This window comes from Macrosteles quadrilineatus, unplaced genomic scaffold, assembly GCF_028750875.1.
Source record: "Macrosteles quadrilineatus isolate MER2022 unplaced genomic scaffold, UCM_ALF_1.0 Scaffold_33__1_contigs__length_1397503, whole genome shotgun sequence".
Lineage (NCBI taxonomy): Eukaryota > Metazoa > Arthropoda > Insecta > Hemiptera > Cicadellidae > Macrosteles > Macrosteles quadrilineatus.
The window spans coordinates 1,112,023-1,127,795 of record NW_026542626.1 but is presented as its reverse complement, the minus strand read 5'-3'; positions in this window follow the sequence as shown (position 1 = coordinate 1,127,795).

Below are 15,773 nucleotides of genomic sequence, written 5' to 3'. Positions count from 1 at the left end.
ATATATTTAAATATATTGATATAAAAGGAAATGTGTATGTTAAGGGTTTGGAAAAGAAACATTTTATTGCTCAACTTCTGTCTGAGTTCGAGGTTAAGGTGTTCAATCTAGAAGATTTGGGGTGTCCAAAGCTATCAGATCTAAAAGCAAGAGTGCACTTAGGTTCTTTCAAAACTTGCAGTTTTAGCCATTCCCCAACTAACTGTGCATACATTAATGTTCACGTTTTACTGCAATGGTGGAATATTGAGAAGCAGGTTGCTATTTACACTAGTAAAAATATAGATTTAGCTATAAAAGAATGGGTTGAAAAAGGATATGTGATGCAGGATGAGTTGGTTAAGTATCTGCCAAAACAGTTTATCATTAACTATGTGAATGTCTTAGAATATATCTATCACAAACTTCCACTGCAATTGCAGTCTGATCCAGACATCATAGAAAACTTGCGTTGCCAAGAACACTATCAGTTTGCTAATGAAGGTGATGCAATTGATGGACCAGTTATCAAAAGAAAATATTGCTATTTTTGCAAACATAAGATAACCTTTGATCTGCTTGCTAAAAATGAAAACACATTACTTGATTCAGTGGCTAATGCACCATGATGGAGTCACCAACTTCAGCATCTTGTTCCTCAACATCTAGTAATTCAGGTGAAGCTTCATGTTGCAACTTATTTAATTTTAAAAAAAGTGATTTGATTAAATCTGGATTTTATAGAACTAAATTATTTGAAAATATTGTTTGTTGTGGATGTAGATGGGAATCTGGCTCTAGAAAGTTAACATTAAAACACATTAATTTTGTACATAAATTAACAAATCCAGATTGTGAAATGAGTAAAAATGTGTCTTTGGATTTTAAAAATTATAGCCAATTAAAGGGAAGTGTAAGGGAAATGGAAGATGTGATGAGAGAGACATTTCTAGCGTACCCTAAAGCTTATCCAAACATAGAGAAGATGGTTCAAGCTGGATTCTACTATACTGGTATTGATGATGCTACTACTTGTGTAAGCTGTGGCCTTATGTTGGATCAGTGGAATCCTGATGAAGATCCAATGGTGGAACACAAAAAAGCATCACCATATTGTGATTTATTGTAAATACATAAAAGGTTTTTCATAATTGTTTTATTTGATGTGTTGTAAAATAAATAATTTGATGTTAAAAGTGTTCTGTAGCAATTATTTTCATCATTCCCTTTCAAGCACTGTAGTAAAATGTCAAATATCAGAGCTGAGATTGCTAGTGAGTTACACAAACAGTCAAGAAAAAACTTTCCAACCCGGTATGTAGAGTTAAAAGGTATTAATGATCTTTATCAAGCTGATTTAGTAGAAATGATACCTTTTTCATCAGTGAACAATGGATATAAATACATTTTGACTATGATTAATTGTTTTTCAAAATATGCAATTGCTGTTCCTTTAAAATCAAAAACTGCTAAAGAAGTTGTTATTGCATTAAAACCTATTTTGGAAGTTCATAAAATGAAGCATTTTCAAACTGATCAAGGAAAAGAATGGTTTAACTCACAAATTCAATCTTTATTAAGAAGTTTTAATATAAATCATTATTATACTTACTCAGATAAAAAAGCATCAATAGTTGAAAGATTTAATAGAACTTTAAAAGGTGAAATGTGGAAATTATTTACTGTACAAGGTAATTTTAAATGGTTGCAAAATCTTCCTGACATAATTAAACGTTATAACAATAAAGTACATAGAACAATTGGTATAAAGCCTGTTGATGTTAACAAAGATAATGAAAAACAAATTCTCTTGAGAATTGTAAGAAGTAGAAAATTAAAAGTGTATAAGCAAAAGTTTAAGGTGGGAGACAAAGTTAGAATAAGTTTAAGATTCAAACAATTGTCAAAAGGTTACTGGCCAAGGTGGAGCAATGAGGTTTATACAGTGTCAAAAGTTCAACCAACTAACCCGCCAACTTATATTCTGAAAGACTCCAAAGGAGAAGTGTTGAAAGGTGGGTTTTATCAAGAAGAACTAAGTAAAACTAAGTTTTCAGATATTTACTTAGTTCAAAAAGTTATAAGGAGAAAGGGGGACAGGCTATTAGTGCGGTGGCTGGGTTTTGACAAGTCACATGATAGTTGGATTAGCCAGAGTGAGTTAGTGTGAAGTAAGATATGAAATTTACCAAACAAAAAAATTCTTTTAGTGTTGTTAATCTAGATAAGGTTATTAGAGTCAACGATAAAAATAAATCATCCAGCAAAAAGCATGGTGTTCTCCTTCCAAATACTATCAGGTGCATTATTTGTGGACCATCAAACTGTGGAAAAACTAATTTGATGTTAAATCTTCTTTTCTCACCAAGTGGATTGTATTTTAAAAATGTATACATTTTTTCTAAATCCTTATATCAGCCTAAATAAAAATTTCTTGAGTGTGTTATGAAACAAATTGAAGAAATTGGGTTTTACATGTTTTCAAATAATGATGAAGTTTTGCATCCTTCTGAAATCATTCCTAATTCAATAATGATATTTGATGATGTTGCATGTGAAAAACAGCAAAATATTAAAAATTACTTTTCAATGGGGAGACATAACAATATTGATACGTTTTATATTTGCCAAACATACAGCTATGTACCAAAACAATTGGTTAGGGATAACGCTAATTTTATTGTTTTATTCAAACAAGACAATAGAAACTTACAACATATTTATCATGACCATGTTAACACTGATATGACTTTTGGAACTTTTAAAGAAATGTGTTTAAAAGTGTGGAGTAGTGGGAAAAATTCATTTGTAGTGATAGACAAAGACAGAGAGATGGGTAAAGGTCGCTATCGAAATGGATTAGACGTTTTTATCAAAGTTTGATAATAGTGGTGGGGAGAAGATATAACTTTCTACCATGTTACATTTTAACCATTACCAGTACATATGTTGACAGCAAACAATGGCTGAACAATTTTATGATGATTGGGTTAAAGATAAAACAAAGGAAGAAATGGTTAAGGAGATTAGTGAACTTAGAAGGAATATTAAATTAAAGCATCAAGCGCTACAGCGTCAATTAACCGATAATAGTGAATTACTGGAAAAGCAGTGGAAACCTGTTGCTGAACCTTTGATTAAACTACCAGAGGAACAGGAAGAAAGTAAATCAGAGAAGGAGAAATTGAATAATCGCAAGAGAAAACCTACTGAAAATTTTGAAGAAGCAACCCCAGTTAAACATTTTATACGCGCACCCGATCAAGGAGTGAAACGTAAACAAAAGATTAATCTGCCTACGCGAGAGGATTATGAAAGTGACTATGAATATGATGATGGAAATGAAGGTCTACCACCTTCCAAACGTCCAGCAATCCCTAGTACCACATTTGATACAAATGAAATGGAGTATGAAAATCAAGGAGATGATGAACAAAGTATTGAAGAAATGCAACATGAGCCAGTGGTTTATGAAACAACAAGTACAGGTGAGGCTCTTTTAAAAACACCAAAAGGAAGACACTATGCTAAGGAATTTGTTGAACATACTTTCACAGGCAATATAGCTAAAGATTATTTTCTCAAATTAATTAGAGGGGGTAAACCTATTGACCACAACTATGGTGTTCGTGTAGAGGGAAATGACTGGATGATTGGTGATAAAAAAATTGAAATTGATGAAAATGACATTATAGTAAATGGTGTGAGGTATTTAGGAACAAGAGGGCTTTATGAGCTGATATTTATGAATTCACCAAACCAATACATTTATACTGAAGAAGATTTAAAAAGTTATGCTGGTATTTTAAAAGATACTAATGTTTATCGAGTGAATTATTCAGCACTTGGTAGACGAAGGTCTAACAGAGGTCATAAGTATTTGCATATAATTGCTCCAATATTAAATGAATGGGATAATAATGGTGCAAGTGGTAGTGGTGTTTTAAAAACTACTCCAAAAAGTAGAAAAAATAAATTACCACAGCAAGATTATGTTATTAAAGCAAATCCAATGACAACATATCCTGATCTGCTTGCTCCACAATCAGATTCACACGGAGTTACATTAGGCAATGGAAAGCCGGAATATATTTACTTTGATGATCCAAATGAGCTTGTTGACCGTCTCCGCCTCCTATATGGATCACAAGAAGCAGGAAATAATGGACATAAAAATGAAATAAATTCTATTATTGAGGAATTGTTGGAATTGGAAAACAATGGTGTTATTAATGTTTAATTTTCAATAAATAATTGTAATTAAACTGATTGTTTTATTATCTCTACCCTCATTTCAGTTCTGAACTTCATGATGAGTGTTGATAAATTTGGACGCTACTCAAGCTCTGGTAATGCTCAAATTGCACAAGGTCAAAAGGGTCCTAAAGGTGATGGTTTTAATCTTACAGATGATGGTGATTATGATATCCAACTCAAAAGGATTTGTAATGTTGGAGCACCAACAGAGATTGGGGATGCTGTAAATCTTTTTACACTTAATACATCTGTTGGAAATTGTTTATTGGTGAATGAAAAGAAAGAGTATGATGCGAAAGGGCTTAGAGTAAGCAATTTGGATGTACCAATTAGTGATGGTGATGCTGTTAATAAATTATATTTTACTTCTAATTCACCGGTAAAACTGCTTGACAGTTACTCTTTTCACCAATTCAGAGTGCAAGATATAAGCTTTCCTATAGCGGATGGTGATGCAGTAAACTATAGAACTTTAAAGGAAAATGCTTTACTTGTCGATAAAAGTGTCTTTAATGCAAAGAATTTAAATATTTGTAATGTAAAAGATCCAAAACTGTCACATGATGCTGTAAATCTTCGTTATTTACAAGTTAATACTCTAGCCTTAAAAGAAAATAAAGAATATGATGCTAAGGGAAATGTTATAAAAAACATAGGTTTTCCTAAAGCAAAAGGAGATGCAATAAGCTATTCATTTATTGCTGATGTATTGGCTGAAATGTCTTTTGCGATTCATAATAATTTAAAAAAGAAAAACAAACCAAAGCTTACTAAAGAGGAATGGAAAAAAAGAGTAAATAAATCGTTGCATACTTGTGATTGGAGCGATTTGTTTGGAGTGAGTGAAAACGCTTTGGTGCAACCAAAAGCTAATACGCCTGCACCAGTGATAATAAATAAAGACAAATCAGGAGCTGAAAATCATTAATAAATATGATGTTCTCCCGACCTGGTCGCATCAGTTATCCAAGAGGCTCCGGCCTGATCAGTAGTCTTACAGGCGCAGCTGGGAACATTTTAAACCGTGCTATAGACATCTTACCAACGGAACTGCATTTGCCAGGCTATCAGTACTGTGGTCCTGGAACGGATTTAAAGACTAGATTGGCTCGTGGTGATCCAGGTATCAACAAATTAGACTCAGCCTGTAAACTGCATGATATTGCATATTCCAAATTTTCTGATAGTAAAAACAGATCTATTGCTGACAAACAGTTAGCTGAGCAGGCTTGGGAACGAGTGAAAGCTTCTGATTCAAGTTTCGGTGAAAAGGCAGCAGCTTGGACTATTACAAATATAATGAAAGCTAAAAATAAACTTGGTGCTGGTAGAAAAAAACAGGTAAAGAAAAAGAGAAGATGTAAATGCAAAAATAAGAAAAATACAAGAAAAGCTAATGCAACTAAAAGAAAAGGTAAAGGCTTATATCTAAGACCCTATAAAGGATCAGGATGTGCAAAGAAAAAAAAAAAGATCGTCTACTTAACAAAGGAGATAAATAGTATTCCTAACAGACCGCTTAGTAACAAGGATATTTTAAAGTGGGTTTCACGTTTAAATATACCTAATTTTAGAGGAGTGTTTATGCGGGATTTACTGCCTCATAATATAAGTGAAAAGGAAACTGGAATTGTTAATTTGGATGACAACAATGGAAAGGGGACACATTGGGTGTGTTATACAAAAAATGGTTTCAGAGTCCAATATTTTGACAGCTTTGGAAATCTCAAACCACCAGTTGAACTTCAACGCTACTTTAACAGTGGACCTTACCACACTGAGGTTAGATATAATTATTTTCCTATACAAAAGGAGGATGAAGTGAACTGTGGTCATTTGTGTTTAGACTTTCTAGCCAGTCATACATAATGATTTGCATAAAAGGGAGTTCATCACGTATTAGGTATACGCTGTTTCCACCATTTGATTTATCAACATCAAATGAATGGGAAATGGGGTTCCATGATTTGTTGACCTATAATTCAATACCCAACGTGGAGGAGAATGAAAATAATAAATTATATTTTTCAAATGGAGATGTGATTAGCCTTCCTACAGGATCATATGAAATTGAAAGTATAAATGAGTTTATTAATAAGCAAATAGAAAGGCAGCAACTTGACATTAAATTTAAACTTGTTGCTAACAATAACACTTTAAAATGTGAAATATTCTGTGACAAGGGAATAGACTTCACAAAAAAAGGAACATTAGGGTCTCTCCTTGGATTTAGCGACAAAATCATGGTTGAGCCAAATAAATGGACTGAATCACCCAATCAAGTTTCCATTAACAAAGTAGATGTCATACGGATCACTTGTAATATTGTAAGAGGATCTTATATTGACGGTGTTGAAGGACATGTATTACATGAGTTTTATCCAACTGTAGCACCGGGGTTTAAAATTGTTGAGAAACCAAATACAATAACTTATCTTCCAATAAACAAACAAAATAGTTTGGAAGAGTTTATAATTGCTTTAGAAGATCAAAACGGGGAGTTAGTTAATCTGAGAGGGGAAAATATAAATATACGTATAGTTATAAGAGAAAAGCAGCGCAGATAAAAAATGGGATTAGTCTTTTTTAGGAATTATAATCAAAAAAGAGAACCATTTATACATAAATATCCCAGCATTCAACATACAGTCATTGAGGAAAGAGCAGCCCTGCCATCCACATCCAACTTTACAGTGCGTAGTAACAATAAGTTTATCAAAACTTTATCCCCTGAAAATTTATTATTTTTGCAAAATATTGGGATATTCAAGAAGAAATGAATCGAATATTAAATATAAATTCTGAATCAAGCTTTGACAACAGTGTAATTGACTTTCAATTCCATTCTCACAATCCTTATTCATCAAACACTTTTGGAAACAGTGATGAAATAAGAATACCAATTCACCAGCAAGATGTATATACGTTACCAAGTGAGAGTTATATTTTAATTGAGGGAACTTTGAAAAAACAGGATGGAAATGATGATACTACAACTAATCTTATAAATAATGCAATCGCATTTCTATTCGAAGAAATAAGATATGAGCTATGTGGAACAGAAATAGATCGAGTAAAAAATGTTGGAATAACTACTACAATGAAAAATATACTTACATCACGTCCTGGAGATGTTCACTGGATGGGGAACGCTGGCTGGACATTACCTAAGATTGATGTACTTGAAGATAAAACCAACTTTTCATTTTGTGTACCACTCAAGCTGTTGCTTGGTTTTGCTGAAGATTTTAAAGAGATTTTGCTAAATGTGAAACAAGAACTAGTATTGTTAAGATCTTCATCAGACAAAAATGCAATATTGCAAGCTGCAGCATCTTTACAAACTGTTAAATTTGTAATAACCAAACTTATCTGGAAAATGCCTTATGTGAAAATTGATGATGAAATTAAACTATCACTTCTAAAACTAGTGGAAAAAGATCAACCTTTAAGAATTGCCTTTAGGAGGTGGCAAATGCATGAGTACCCTGTGCTACCTCAAACCACTTCTCAAACATGGACTGTTAAGACACTATCAGTTATTGAGAAACCTAGATATGTTATTGTAGGTTTCCAAACTGAACGTAAAGAAAAAAATAATAAAAATGCATCACATTTTGATTTTTGTGATTTAAATAACATAAGGCTTTATTTAAATGGAATATACTACCCATATGATCCATTGAATGGAAACAAAGCTTTGTTATATGAGTACTATGCAAAGTTTCAATCTTCTTTCTATGCAGGAAGTGATGATCAACCATGTATAAGCAAAAAAGACTTCATTGAGAGTTCACCATTATTTGTATGTGATTGTTCTAAACAATCTGAAACTTTAAAAAGTGGCACAATTGATGTACGTCTTGAAATTGAAACTACAAAAGCAGTTCCTGCAAATACTGCTGCATATTGTTTGATTATAAGTGATGGATTAGTGTATTACTCTCCATTGTCTGGAACTGTCAAAAAAGTTATGTAAATAGTGTATTATATAAATAAATCTTGTTTTAAAAATATGTTGTTATATGTTAACCTTATACCATTATAATAAAGGAAATTAAAAACACAAATTAATATCATATATACAAGTTTATTTACATATTTCACTGACATAATTTAAAATGCCCATAAGCTAAGGTGTTAATACCATCATCTAGAATATGTCTTTTGTCATCATTTGCATTCATTGCAATTTTATTGATAGTAATAGTGCTAATTCTATGATCTTTTGACCGAAACAGAGTTTGTTTCTTACAAATATTCAAGTCTCTATTAAACAAACATTTTTTAAAATCATCAAAATTGATGGCTTTTTCCACAACCTTTGTGTTAACACCTTTAGCTTTTTTCCTAACAACCTGTTCAAATATTTCATAACAGTAAAGCTTTGGACGCAAACCTACATACTCAATAATTATTTTGCCAGAACATTCATCCTTAAATTTACCTAGCACTTTCTTGTTACTAGCTGAAAAGCATGGATGATTCTTACAAAAATTAGAAGTATCAAAATACTGTTTTAGTTCAGGGCTATTCATGTCTACATATATATCATTAGTGATAATTTCATAAAAAAGTGAATCTGTGTCAGAATACAAGAGTTTAACATTAGAACCAAAAAACCGTTTTATGATTTGGTAGTGAAAATCGTACATATGAAGTTTACTCAGCTCTAGCACTGTAAACCCAATATAAATGGGTTTATTAAAAACAATACTTTCTTTTGAACAAGAGACGGCAGCTAAGGATTCACTGTAAATAGTTCTATTCAAAAATGTAGGCTTACAAACTAATTTATCCAAACGTTTTTGTGATGTCACCAGTTCAAGAGACATTCTTTTACGTATATTTTCAATACTCTTACCAAACATTGCATTGTTCATTTTTTTATACAAGTCTTCCTCAAAAGGGTTTTTAGCTAATGTTCTTTTTGCAGTATTCCAATCTATGTAGGGTTTAAGCCAAGGGCTTTGATTGAATTTTAAGACTCTATGGACTTTTGTTACTTTCAAGCCTAGTTGAATAGCCTGTTTAAGGTTTAAATAATGGGTAACGTATCTTTCCTTATTTTCTAAAGTAGTCAACAGTTCGGTTTGCTTAGAATTTGGTGGTGGTTTATTTTCAGGAAAAAGTGGTAAGTCATTATGTGAATCATGGAGATAAATTGGATATTCAACATCAACTTCCAAAACAAAACCAACAGAAGAGTCATCAGGAATATCATCTACTCTAAAAGATGCTATGTCTTGTTTGTTCATCCATTCAAATTAATTTAGTGGCATAGATTTACTCATGGCTAGGCCATATAAGTTGTTCGCGTCAAAATACATTAGATAAGAACTTTCCACTTTTGGGTCATAAAACTCTTTCATATATTTATTGTTAGCACGAGCATATCTTTTAGAGCATGATGTGATTCCACCTCTTACACCTTTTTCAATAAACAAATACATGTCATAGTTTGTAAACAGTTCTAATTCTACTTTTGTGTATTTTAACATAGCATCAAATGTTAAACCTGGCAAAGAAAAGTAATGAGCACAATCCAATCCATAATTTTCAACACAAATTGATCGAAAGTTCTCAAATGTATCACAAAGTAGTAGTACATCTACTTTAAGATAGAGATCACTATAGCTTCCTAAGTCCCTACATTTAAAATGTGACCAGACTGTTTTTGCATGCTGATATTCATTTTCATCAATCGGTTCTAGTTGATAAGGGTACGAATCATTTTCTGGATCAACCATCGTTGGATCTCCCAAACCCTTGTAAAAGAAGGATTTGTCTGGCAACTGTTTGTCATTTAGTTTTTCCCAGCTATCCGTATACTGGTATGGGTACACTCCCTTACGAGTGACCAGAGGTAAATCAGATTCATGAAAAAACTTTTTAGTATGGGAAAAGTTTTCTTTTGGCAAGTTATTAGCCAACTCACTTAATGATCGATCCATAAAACGATAAGTATCCACAAATCTTAAAGTAATGCCTGATTGAGTATATTTGGAAAATGTAACATATTTTTCCTTTGAATTAGGTATTACACCCACTCTGTAATTATCACACCCTAATTCTCTTATTACAAAATGGTTGTCATAGTTAGAACTTCCATGCATAAATACTGGTAAAAATTTCTGAGATTGTCTCTTAAGATTACATTGTGAACACAGCACATTCCTAAATCGTCCACTAAAGTGGCAGTGATCACGAACTGGACAATTAATTAATGTAAATTCACAGTCACACAGTTCACAGTTTGAGGCATTTTTAAACCGTTGTTTCTCATCATTTGTTAAAGGCAACATAGGGACATTTAATTGGGTTAAATCACCAATTAAATTAGCCAGAGTTTTCATGTAATGCATAAATTTTGCTGGAGCATCTAACCCTCGATAAATGTATGGTTCTTTAGGCAAATAGTTAGCTATATAAGAAGGCAGAGAATCATCATAAGCAACATACACCCCAAAGCTCATTGGTTCATGAACATTATTAACATAGGTCTTATCAGAAACTTTTTTGTTTGTTTTTAATAACAAACATTCAAAATCAGCATAACAAACAATTGGCAGTTTAAATAAATAGTGATGATTTTTGAACTTCAAAATGTTTAACGGGTCAGATTGATTATTTACTGAAGGTTTGGATGGCATTACTACTCTTGCTGGGGTCTGTTTGGAACAGTCAGTTAAATGGGCAGTTAGATTTACTTTCCTCTTAGGACCTTGGTAATGTTTAAAACATCGTTTACAGATAGACAATTTTCCAGTGTTGGTAGTTAATTGTTTCCTTATTAATCTACTTAAATCTTTAATATAACAGTAATGGTTAACACCATTTTTTGAGATAAAAAGCAAGTCAAAATGGTTAGGTTTTTCTTCATTGGTTATTCTTAAAGGATAGACTATGTTCTGTTGATTTAAACCATAAACATTAACACTGGTTCCGGGATTTTGTTTTTCAAATTTACTTATTTGTTTGATTGGTGTGGGAAAGGAAATTCCTGTGAAGTTGAATTTGTGTCTATGTTATAAAGTTTTAGCAGTTATTCTACAATCATTTGTGTATTTTACTAGGAGAGACCATTCAAAACAGTTCATATCCCGATGGTTCTTAGGATTGATGACGGCTTTCTTTAATGCGATTTCCTTTGGTAGAGGAATATAGGTGCTTCCTCGCAATGGTCTATACCTGCTAAATCTCAGAAGCAATCCATCAACAGTTGACAGCGTCCACCCCGATCCCTTCCCTTCGTATTCATGTTCTTCATAACACAGCTTACTAAACATTTTTCTCAAAATTGAGTTTATTGAAGAGCTTTCCAGCACAGCCTTGTTTTTGGTTTTAAATGTTCTTAGTTGAATTTCGTCTGTCACTGGTTTAATATAAGTACATTCACTAACTATATTGAACTTTAAAGCCCCATAGTCACTTAAAAGGTTTTGAATAATACTTTTAATTTTTGATTCCACAGAAATTAACAAAAAACACAAGTCCTTATTTTCCTCATCACCGTTTTTAAGATAAAATGTTTTCAAGTTCCCGCTGAATGCATTTCTTAATTCAACAAATTCATTAAATGGTCCAGAACACGACCGGTAAAATCTAGAATGTGTTCGAGCAACACTTTCATCGTCCGTTTCCATCTCCCCTTCCGAGCTTACCTCCATCCTGTGGATTAACAAAACTATTTAGAATGGTTTCTCCTCTACAATTGTGTAACTAACACCACTATTTATAAGTTATTAGTAATAAGCTAACTATCTAATAACGTACTACGCCTACAAACAATTGCTTGTTAATTAGTTTTCCTATCCAGCTTAACCTCCTCACACTCTACTCCAGGCGTTTCTTTTATTGCTCTTCCTACATCATACAAAACATTCCTAATCTTTTTGAAAATGTGAGTTTTTGGCTCTGTCAAAAAAACAGCTTTAGTTGATACTTTAGTCCAAAACTTGCTTGTTGGACATTTCTTAAGATCTTTAGTGTCAGTTAGCTCTATTTTAATCATGTAACGGCCCTCCTCACCGGGTGTAATAAGTTTCTTCCTCAATCTTTTCTTTTGAGTTTGAAATGTTTGCCTAATGTTAGAGGATTTTTTTGTGGACTTTACAACAAACAACCTATCAAACTTGTCTGAGTTATCTGATTCGGATCCAGAATCAGAAGCCTCGGAATGTTCATCACCCGATGATGCTTCAGATGACTCAGATGGAGATGGTGAACGATTTCTTTTCCTCTTAAGGGAAACCTTAACACTGGGCTCATGGGTTCTTTTTGAAACTGAAGGTTTATCATTATCATCATCTTCAATCAAGCTAACCTCAGGCTCTGGCAAACCACAATTAAAAACAGCCAAAGCATCTTCCACTGTTCTACTCAAAAAATTGCTGGTTTCAATTGAGAAGAACCTATCACTGAAATTTTTTTTCTTTAGCAAAGGTTTGACACATTTAATTAGATCTTTAGATGAGATTTCCTTAGCCAAGAGTCTTGGGAGTTTTTCTTGTGACAGATCATTAGGAAAAAATTCAAATAGTTTTGAATGTAAATGTTGAGATATTTGAGTTAGCAGCAATTGGAGATTCGCAAGTTCAGGATGAGAATAGAATCGTTCAGAGTCTCTTAATTTTGGAATTATATTCAGCCATCGTTCTACTGAATTTAATCCAAGAGTAATTAGATTTTGTACTATTTGTAGTAAACTGATCATGCCCACTGCAGATTTTACAACGCCCTCTTCAACTGACTGTTTAGATGGTGTCTGAGAATTCATGACTGCAAATATGTAAAAAAAATGTTACAATTTTTAAACTTGCAATAGCATTTCATGAAACAGTAATATTTGATTTTGAGCTTTGGGTTTTAAAGTTAAATGTAGTTTAAATTCTCACAACTAACCCACTAAAAATCTATTGAATTACTAACACAAGAAACCTGTCTATCCAGAAATCTTATTTTACAATTAGCTTATGAAACTTTTTCTTATATTTTTTAAATATCTGCAATATTTTAATTTGATATTTTGAAGCTATGCCTTCTTGTTTTGGCCGTGTTGGAGCCATTACTGTAAATAAGTAAAATTGCTAATCTATAATATTAAAACGAAACAGTGTTTTTTTATTTCACGATTCTGAATCAACCACTCGACGGATTTTCAAGATTTTTGTGTTGAAAGAAAGATAATTTTGAGAACTAGGGAATGTCGAAGCCATAAATTTAGTTTAGGGTCCCAGTTTTTTAGAAATTAAGTTTTAATTTTTAAAAAGTCTAGCAGCCGACGCTAAGATTCTAAACTAGCTTTTGGCATAAAATAATTTGCTTAACGTAACAGCTGTAAACATTCAGCTTTTGTGTAACAAATTCAGCATTTGGATAAAAATGTGAAGACATACTTAGGGTTGACGTATTTATACTATGTGTAATGCTAATCATTGATACGTTCAATTCTTCTGTAAGAGGATGACAGATTAATTAAATTATACATAGTAAAATAATACTAGGATGTTCAAATTATTTTTTAAAGCAATCTTTGTAATCTTCGATTTGTTTTAGAGCAATATAATTTGTTTTAACTAACAGCTGGTTAAATATAAACTATGGAACTATTTAGTTATTTTATTTACTCTTATTTTGTCATTGATTATAGGAAATAAGTAAGATTAGTAGAGATAATTAGACCACAGTTAAAATAGTTTAGACCAAAATTAATTAAACCACAGTACAAATCGAGGCTCTGTACACGAGTCTTAATAAAAAAGGATAAATGCAAATTATTTTACTACTCCACTTTTCAAAGAAAGAATAGAAAAATAACAATGTTTACATGTTTTAATTCTTCATGGTAGCTTTTTGTTTACAATTAATGTTTGTCTGCTTTAACTTTGTTTGGATTAGTCCCGGAAATATTGATGTCATAAAAAGAAGATCAAGAATAATCAGGAATCACGATTTTAAATTACCACCACAACCTCAGCCGGGTTTTATACAAAGATAAACAGATGGATGACGTAGATTGAACACAACGTCAACATTGACCTAGGATACTGCAATTAGACAAACAATCCTTTTATGAAATCGTGTTCAGTTGTGGTTACGTTTGGGGGTGCCTATATCAGCGCCCCCAAACGTGAAAATATTACTTTTATTTCAACTATGAATATATTGTAGTTTAAATTAACTAATATGGATAATTACGATGTACATTTATTCAATGAGGGTGGGTAATTATCAAGGATAGAACTGATAACGGTATGGATAATAAACATTGACAATTACGTCATTAGCTTTACTAGCGTGTTTATTTTTTATATTCCTGCTACATGTGACCAGTTCTTTTTTTTCAAATGAATGTTATTTGAACCAAAAAGCTGTTTCAAAACAAACTGTTATTGTTTTTACTTTTCTTTGTTTACTCTTATTTATTTAGCAATTAATGCAGTGAAATTGATATAAAGGATAGGTGTGACGATTAGTTTTGATGTTAGGACACCAAAGTTAAATTATGTGTACTGTGAATTTTAGGATATTATCGTTTTATTTTAGGTCGTTTCTATTCAGACCTACTGGAAATTGTGTATAGTAGTTGTATTGTGGTGATAATAATTATGGAAGAGGCAGGTATGCTATGGAAGGTGGTATCGTTGACTAGGTCTATACACTTCTCAATTGACTATTACTCTCTCTACTGTAGGCTATTTATAATCAGTGTGCGAATCGGCTGCAAATCTCACTTCAACGCTTTTCACAGCGTAAAAATTGCGGAATTTTGCTGTTTCATTGTAAAATTATCGGATTTAAAATGCATATCGTATAGGCCTATAATGGAATAAAAACATATTTGGTCACACAACATTTGTTTACAAGATGATTTTACACATTAAAACTGCAAGAAACTTTGTCTTTATATGTGTAAACTAGCTGATCTGAATTGTACACGGTTTTAACTGACTACTGAATTCCCGTACGTAGGACGGGCTAACATCTCGTGTTATTATTATTACACAAGTAATATAGTAATAATATTAAACTGTTAATAAAATGTATTGTTAAATAAAATTAAATTTCCCATCCTAGACTTCTGCTACATTACAGATTGCAATCTATCGTCCAGTAGAACCAAAACCTCCTGCACCCCTTTCTGTTTCATCTATACAAACTAGTTCATACACCTGCGGATAGCAAATCTTTTCGCAAATTAATTGCGCGATTCTGTCTCCCCTTTCTACCATATAATCCTCATCTGAATGATTGCAAAGTATAACCCCTATGTTACCAGCGAAATCCGCATCAATCACTCCGCCTGCCACATCAATACATTCTTTTAACGCGAGACCAGATCTCGGTGCAATTCTGCCATAACAATTGGCAGGGAGTGTAACTGCTAGATCTAACAACACACAAGCTCTCCCATTTGCAGGAATAGTAACCCTAATTGGTGATCTTAGGTCTAAGCCTGCTGCTTTGTTTGTGTGTCTATACGGGATGAAAGCGTGCTCGGACAGCTTTAGAAACCCAATTGAATTCATTCTGAA